Source organism: Aotus nancymaae, unplaced genomic scaffold, assembly GCF_030222135.1.
Source record: "Aotus nancymaae isolate 86718 unplaced genomic scaffold, 86718_ANA_hifiasm-v0.15.2.pri h1tg000057l, whole genome shotgun sequence".
Classification (NCBI taxonomy): domain Eukaryota; kingdom Metazoa; phylum Chordata; class Mammalia; order Primates; family Aotidae; genus Aotus; species Aotus nancymaae.
The window spans coordinates 70,591,980-70,598,597 of NW_026988471.1; the positions used below are offsets into that span (position 1 = coordinate 70,591,980).

Below are 6,618 nucleotides of genomic sequence, written 5' to 3' on the forward strand. Positions count from 1 at the left end.
CTCTTTCTTTAATTCTTACACCCTGGTCACTCATATTTGGCTCAGAATAAATCTTTGAAAATATTTTACAGAGTTTGACTCTTTTCATCAATACAGAAAAGACCCAAAAAGACTGAAAGAAGCAGAACCCCAGAAGCAACCCCACAATCAAACACGAGGGACTCAGATGAGAATGGACAATAAGTTTTTATTGTGTCATTCTACTGGAAGGTTGGGGATTGCTTACTGCTACAGCAGAGTGGATTCTATTCTAACAAATACACAAAGAAAGAGATCACAGACCCCCTGCCTGGGCAGAAGGGAGGTGGTAGATGATGAAATGAACTGTAGGAACAGCCACTAGCCTCCCGCTCATGGTGAGGTAGGACTGACCTGTCTCCTGGAAGCCCATGCCCTGGTAGAGGGCCAGGGCAGAGAACTACACTGTATTTATGCCAAGGACAAATTCACTGTAGCCCTGGTCCCAGGCAAACTGGAGGACAGTCCTGACCAGGGCTTTTGCTGTCCCTGATGACAGTGCTCAATATCCACAAAGAGGTAAAACAGCCACACCTACTTCTCCCTCAAGGTGGGATGGTCAACGGGCAGAGCTCCCACCATGCCCACCACTTTCTCTTCAGACTCATCCTACTCAGGTAGGATTTGGTGATGTCAGACATGTCTGTGTGCAGTGTCCTGTCTTCATACTTCCTCCAGGGATGTTTGGCAAAGAACCTCAGGGCACAGAGGAGGCTGGGGCTGAGGCTGAACACCATGAGGCACCAGGAGCCAGAGAGCAGGAGTAGTGTGAGGGGTCCCCCAGGTAAGAGCACAAGTGCTCGGGGAAGCTTCAGCAATTGGAGGAAGGTGGTCAAGGCGTGCTCATTCACCCCCGTGGAGAAGAAGCCCATGACACACTTATGGTTGCTCTCTCGGTATTTGCGGATGTGATAAGGAGCCATGGACGGACTTCTGTATCTGAAATCTCAAAGTCCAGAAGAGAGAGCTAGACTCCCGCACAACTTTACAGCAGTCCTGAGGAACAAAGAGGAAACCAGGTGAATGCCTGCATGGCTTCCGGCCTTCCAGGAACGGGAGACCTGCTCAAGGGTGTGTCTTTCTGCTTTTGCCCACGAGGAAGCAGGCCTCTGCCACTGGGAGAAGGTAGGGTCAGAAAGACCTGCACTGGAAACTGGTTCCATCCCTTTCTAGCTGTATGACCTCGGGCATGTTACTTACCCTCTCTGAGCCTCCATTTCTTCATCTATAAAGCCTTGATAGATGAACTACTCACCCCTCCTCCCTCTTTTCCCCTTTCCTGGATCTCTCAGGTTCTTGGTGAATTGAGGGGACACCTACCACAGGCAGGCCACATATCCAACCCTTTGGTCTTTCTCCAAGGACCATACATTGCAGAAAATCTGTATCCAAACATGAGTTTCAGTAAAGACGCCTTCTCCCTTGATAACAAATGTTTAGGTTGCTGAGGGGAGCATAAAGGCCAAGCACAAAAAACAGCCCAACCTCCAGATCCCAAGGAAGGTGCAGGCTGAGAGCCCTGTCCTTCCACCCATGTCCCATTGTCTGTCACCACAAGAGCCTTGAGTGTCCAGGGAGCTTCAGCTCTCAGCCACTCACTGGCATCCAGAAGATAGTGTCCAGGGCCCAACCACCCCTGGAAAGCAGGCTAGCTGCCCCCTCATTGGTTGGCTCCTGAATTTTTGGTAATCATAAACCCTGGGGTCAAATTTCTGGGCTGTAACACAGCAGGGAGTGCATTCCCAAGTGCATTCCTCCATGTGGTCGCAGGGAATGAGCCCGGGGCAGGAGAGCCCGGCAGGCTGAGGGTCTGCAGTGTGCCAGGCCTGGGCTTGGCATGGAGGCACCAGATGTCAGAGGTGTGGCTGCCACCCAGGAGGACACACCTGATGGGGCTCTGGGAACAGGACAATGGTGGAGATGTCACATCCAGAATAACTGTGTTAGGAGGGTGAACTTGACAGGAGTTTTACATTGCAGGTCTCAAAAAGGCACCTAAAGTTGCCTTAAGTAATGGAGGTGCAGGAAACCACCAACTGTAGGAAGACAGACAGGGTGACCTGAAAGTGGGTTTGACCTGGTGTTTTACTGCCATTCTGTGCATGGCGTCAGCTTTCTCCCAAGATTGGCACCTTATAGGACTTAGGTGTTTGCCAGCCCAGTTGAAGCTGTCTGCTTCCTTGCTCACCACCAGCAGAAAGGTGGTGGCTATGCCTGTAGTCCAGGTGACGGAGAAGGTTTACATGGGGACTCAGTCACACTTTCTAGGAACTAGATGTACGTTTCATAGCAGGAGCCAGGTTATAGTAAAGGAGTCCTGGCCCGAGGATACCAGCACCCCATAGAGATGGAGATTTCAGGGAGCTCAGGGACTGAGGGGCTGAGTGACAGTGAGCACTGCCCACAGAGGGGGCGCCCTTGAGTCAGGAGGGGTGGGAAACGGGTGCGGATCTGCAGCCGAAAGAGGCCCACCCAGGTGAGCACAGGTAGCGCTGATGGTGGACAGAGAGGAAGAGCCTGCTGGTTGGGAGGGGAAGGCAGGGCCTGTAGCTGGTTTGGGAATTCCCAAGTTGAGCAAAGAGTGTGCCAAGTCCTCTGGCTGGACTTGTTAACAAAAGCACCAAACTCTTAAATTATCTGAAAGGGGTATCTTCTGAGCCAATGAATGGCCATGGCCTTGGGAAGTCTCAAGGGGTCTTGAAAAAGTTTCCCTGGGACAGTCGTTTTACACATTTGAGGAGACAGGAATTGGAGTAACATCATAAGTCAACCCATGGAAGGTGTACATTGATTCAGCCTAACAAGGTGGGATATCTTGAAGTGGGATGGGGGAAGGTCATTATAGGTCGCAAGTGGATATGAAGATTTTCTGATTGGCAATTGGTTGAAAGAGTTCAGCTTTGTCTAAAGACAGAAAGTCAGTACAAATGAATGCTTCAGTTCAGAGAGAGGGGGTTTGCCTCTGTCCCATGATGCTGTCCCAGAGTCAGGGAGGTAAGTCAGCCACAGTATCCTGAGTCAATTTAAAACCCATTGAAGGAGCTTCTGTGATTTCTAGGGTGTGTGTTAATTCTGGCCTTGCATGGCCTCTCAGGTGTTGTTCGTAATCTGTACCTGATTGTCACAGAGTCCGTTCTGAATAATCTAATGATGCCTATTTTAACATTTATGCTGGTCAGTTTTGGGCCCTATGCTCCAAAAATACAGGCTCTCATGAAGGTTCTCTTCCATCATAGCAAGAAATTCATTTATTCAGGTTTCCCTGGGGTCCCCTTGACTAAGAGGGGGTCTGTTCCATTGGCTGGGGTCTCAGGATTGCAGGCCTTAGGACAGCCTCACGGCATGGTGCAGGGCGCTTGGCTGGATTTTCCTGAACCCTGAACTCCATGGCTCATGGGATAAGGGAGCTGTGGGCCACCTGGATTCTGCTGAGATTCTTTCCCCAGGTGCAGGTGCGGGTTTGGCCTTGGCCCTTTCTGTTCCTTTCAGAAGCCCACAGAGGGGAGGACAGGACGCTTTGGGGTCAGGGACAGAGGCTCCTGTCACTGAGACTTTGCACTCCTGGGAAGAGACTATTGTTGCAGTTTGTCTGCCTCTCTGCAGCACTGATGTGTAGCCCCAACAATTCCAGTCCACTCTTGGCAGCCAGCCTTGAACATAGAACTGATCAGCCACATGGAAAACCTGAAACAAAGCCTCTAAAATGCAGCCTCTCAAAAACGCTCACCAGAGCTGGGTGCAGTTGCTCACGCCTGTAATCCCAATGGGTGGATCACCTGAGGTCAGGAGTTCAAGGCCAGCCTGGCCAATGTAGTGAAACCCCATCTCTACCGAAAATATAAAAATTTTCCAGGTGTGGTGGGTGCACCTGTAGTCCCAGCTGCTCAGGAGGCTGAGGCAGGAGAATTGTTTAAACCCAGGAGGCAGAGGTTACAGTTAGCCAAGTTAGCACCACTGCACTCCAGCCTGGGAAACAGAGTGAGACTCTGTCTCAAAAACAAACAAACAAAATGCGCACCAGAGTTTTCTTAATCAGACTTGGCATAGCCAGTGAGCTTCTGCCGCCTGCTGTGACATGAGTGCTGTTTTTCCCACTAAAAGCCCAGACCTCTGACTTGGGAGATGGGGCTCAGCTGCAGCCTCCTCAGCTAACCGTGAAGGGCTGCGTGGGCATCACAGGGGCTCCTTAAACTCGCAGTGGTGTGCAGATTTGTGGGCTCACTTTCTACATCAGATCTTCAAAGGTGTCTGTGACCCCAAAAGGTTGGAAACTATTAAATTTGATCATTTCTGAAATGTCTTCCAATTCAAAAGTCCTCAGTTCCAGTTCATTTTCAATTCCTAAATAAAGGGATGGGTCCTGGAGCCTCCTGGGAAGCCGGCTGCAACTGAGCACTTGCTGCAGATAATACCGGAAGTGCAAACCCAAAGACGCATGTGTCTGGCCTGCATGTGGAAGCTTTCATAGTCAGGTCTTGCTCTGCAACAGTGGGGGGTGACCAGGGAAGCCTATGTGAGGGGCAGGGGGAGACCAGCAGCCCAGCCTGGAGAGCTGCCTTAACCACAGCTCACCTCACTTCCTCAGGGCTAAGGGTTTCTTGAAGGGAATATGCAGATTTATAAAAATACTAAGCAAGCTGGGTGTTTGTTTTTTTTTTAGCGTAAGGAAAAAAAACCAAATTTTCACTCCAAGGACCCTGTGTTGGGCTCAGAAGAACTGGTGGCACAACTGAGGAGTCCCGGAACACTGCTCTCAGAAACAGTGTTAGGGCAATAAAAAAAATAAAAAAGACAACAAAGAGGCTTGATTCTCCCTGTTAAAAACAAGGGAAGCGGTGTCCTCTCTCCCTTTTCTTAGAGCGTTTTCTTTGGAAAACTTGTCATTGTAAATCCTTCCTCTGCTCCTTTGAGGGGCATGCAAAGCTTTTTGACAGTGAAATAAGCCTCTTCTCAGCTTTGCAACCCAGGACTGTGTTCCTGAAGGATCTGGGAGCCCAGTCTTTGAAATGCCATCATCAGGGCAGCCAGGGCCCTATCTGCCAGCCTCAGTGGGAGCCTACCATCCCCTCTGAGTGGTAAATCTACCTCCTGACATAAAGATAAGAGTTTATTTTCCTCTGTAACAAGGTAATTAGCAAACGCAGGTGGTCAGGTAAATTGAGGTTGAATCTCCAATGAAATGGGTGTGACCAAAGGTGCTGTGCAGTCCCCTGACTAAGCATGGCTTTTCTTGAGAACGTGTGCAGTGTGCAATGGGTTGGACCCACTGGCTAATTTAGCGACGAGATTTCTGTCTTTGCAGCGCCTTAGCGGATCATTGCCTGTGATGTGCATCTCACTCTGGGTTAATGCCTCTTCAGTGATGAAAGTGTTTTCTTCCTCTTCTACCTCTGCAGAGGCTTGCTGGGACTGATTGTAATTCTATTTCCCCACTGCCAGTGGACAGACTTAGAGGGTCAGGAAGCTGGGAAGGAATTTAGAACCCACGCTTAGGCCTTCCACACTCTTCAGGCACCATCAGCAGCAGAACTTTAGAGTCTTCCTGAGACTCCATACTGCCTGGAAAAAGGAATTCATTCTCTTTCATTGCTGACACTCCTGGGTGAGTGCATGTGGCAGTTAGACTCTCCCCAACCCACCTTGTACCTGCTTCCACTACAGGGGACCCCAAGAGGCCTATTCCTGCTTGCTCAGTGCACCCCCAAAAAAGGGACACTGGGAGATGAGGATCCTGTCGGGGGGCAGGTGTTGGTCAAGGTGAATGTGAATGTGCAGGAAGAAAATGGAGCCCTCCCCTGATAACCCGACAGGGTCAGGGATGCGGTGGGAGTGCTCAGGAAGCCATGGCTCCTGGCTGGGGCCATGGACCTGCCTCAGCAGCTGGAGTCTGACTTCTTGGGGTTGCGTTCTGACTCCCCCTCCCACACACAGGCTCTTTGCCCTCTAGAGGCCAAGGGGCAATGGCAGTAAGGGTAAGGTTGGTGGGGGTTCCTAGGAAGCAGGGGCACAGGTCCTGCTGTGGCCCTGGCTGCCCCTTGCCCAGGCTCCACCTGCACCCTGAGTCCCCCTGGCAAGACCTTTCTTCTTTCCATGAGGAACACCCTCACTTCCGCTGGGGCTTCTGCCAGGAAGAAGGGTGGGAGCTCTGCCGAGGTGTCCCTGTCAGTGACCACTACAGCAGGAGGCATCTGCCAGGCCTCTCTGTACAGGAGCTGCCCCTGGGCCTTGTGTGTAAAATGGGGGTAATAACAGTATCATCTACCTCATAAGGTTGCTGTGAGAATTAAATGGGTTCCTACAAGTGAAAAACACTTAGAACCAGGATCCAGGGGCTTGTAAGGGGTGAGCTGGAGTAGCCATGGTAAGTAAGGAGAGGGAGGTGAACTGATGGGTATAAAATCACCAAGGCAAAAATTTATTTAAAAACAGTAACAATAAGCAGCTGGGTGGCTCATGCCTGTAATCCCAGCACTTTGGGAGGTGCAGCAGAAGCATCACTGGAGTCCAGGAGTTTGAGACCAGTCTGGGCAACATAGTGAGACCTCATCTCTACAAAGGAAAATGACTAAGGCAAGAAGCTAGTACACTGTAGGCATTCCG

The 6,618-nt window shown here is 50.6% G+C and overlaps 1 pseudogene; it reads right to left on the reverse strand.

Annotated features, from left to right (window-relative positions):
- Positions 1-274: 274 nt before the first annotated feature.
- On the reverse strand, positions 275-1,005 carry LOC135269736 (N-acetyltransferase 8-like; annotated as a pseudogene).
- Between the last annotated feature and the right edge of the window lie 5,613 nt (positions 1,006-6,618).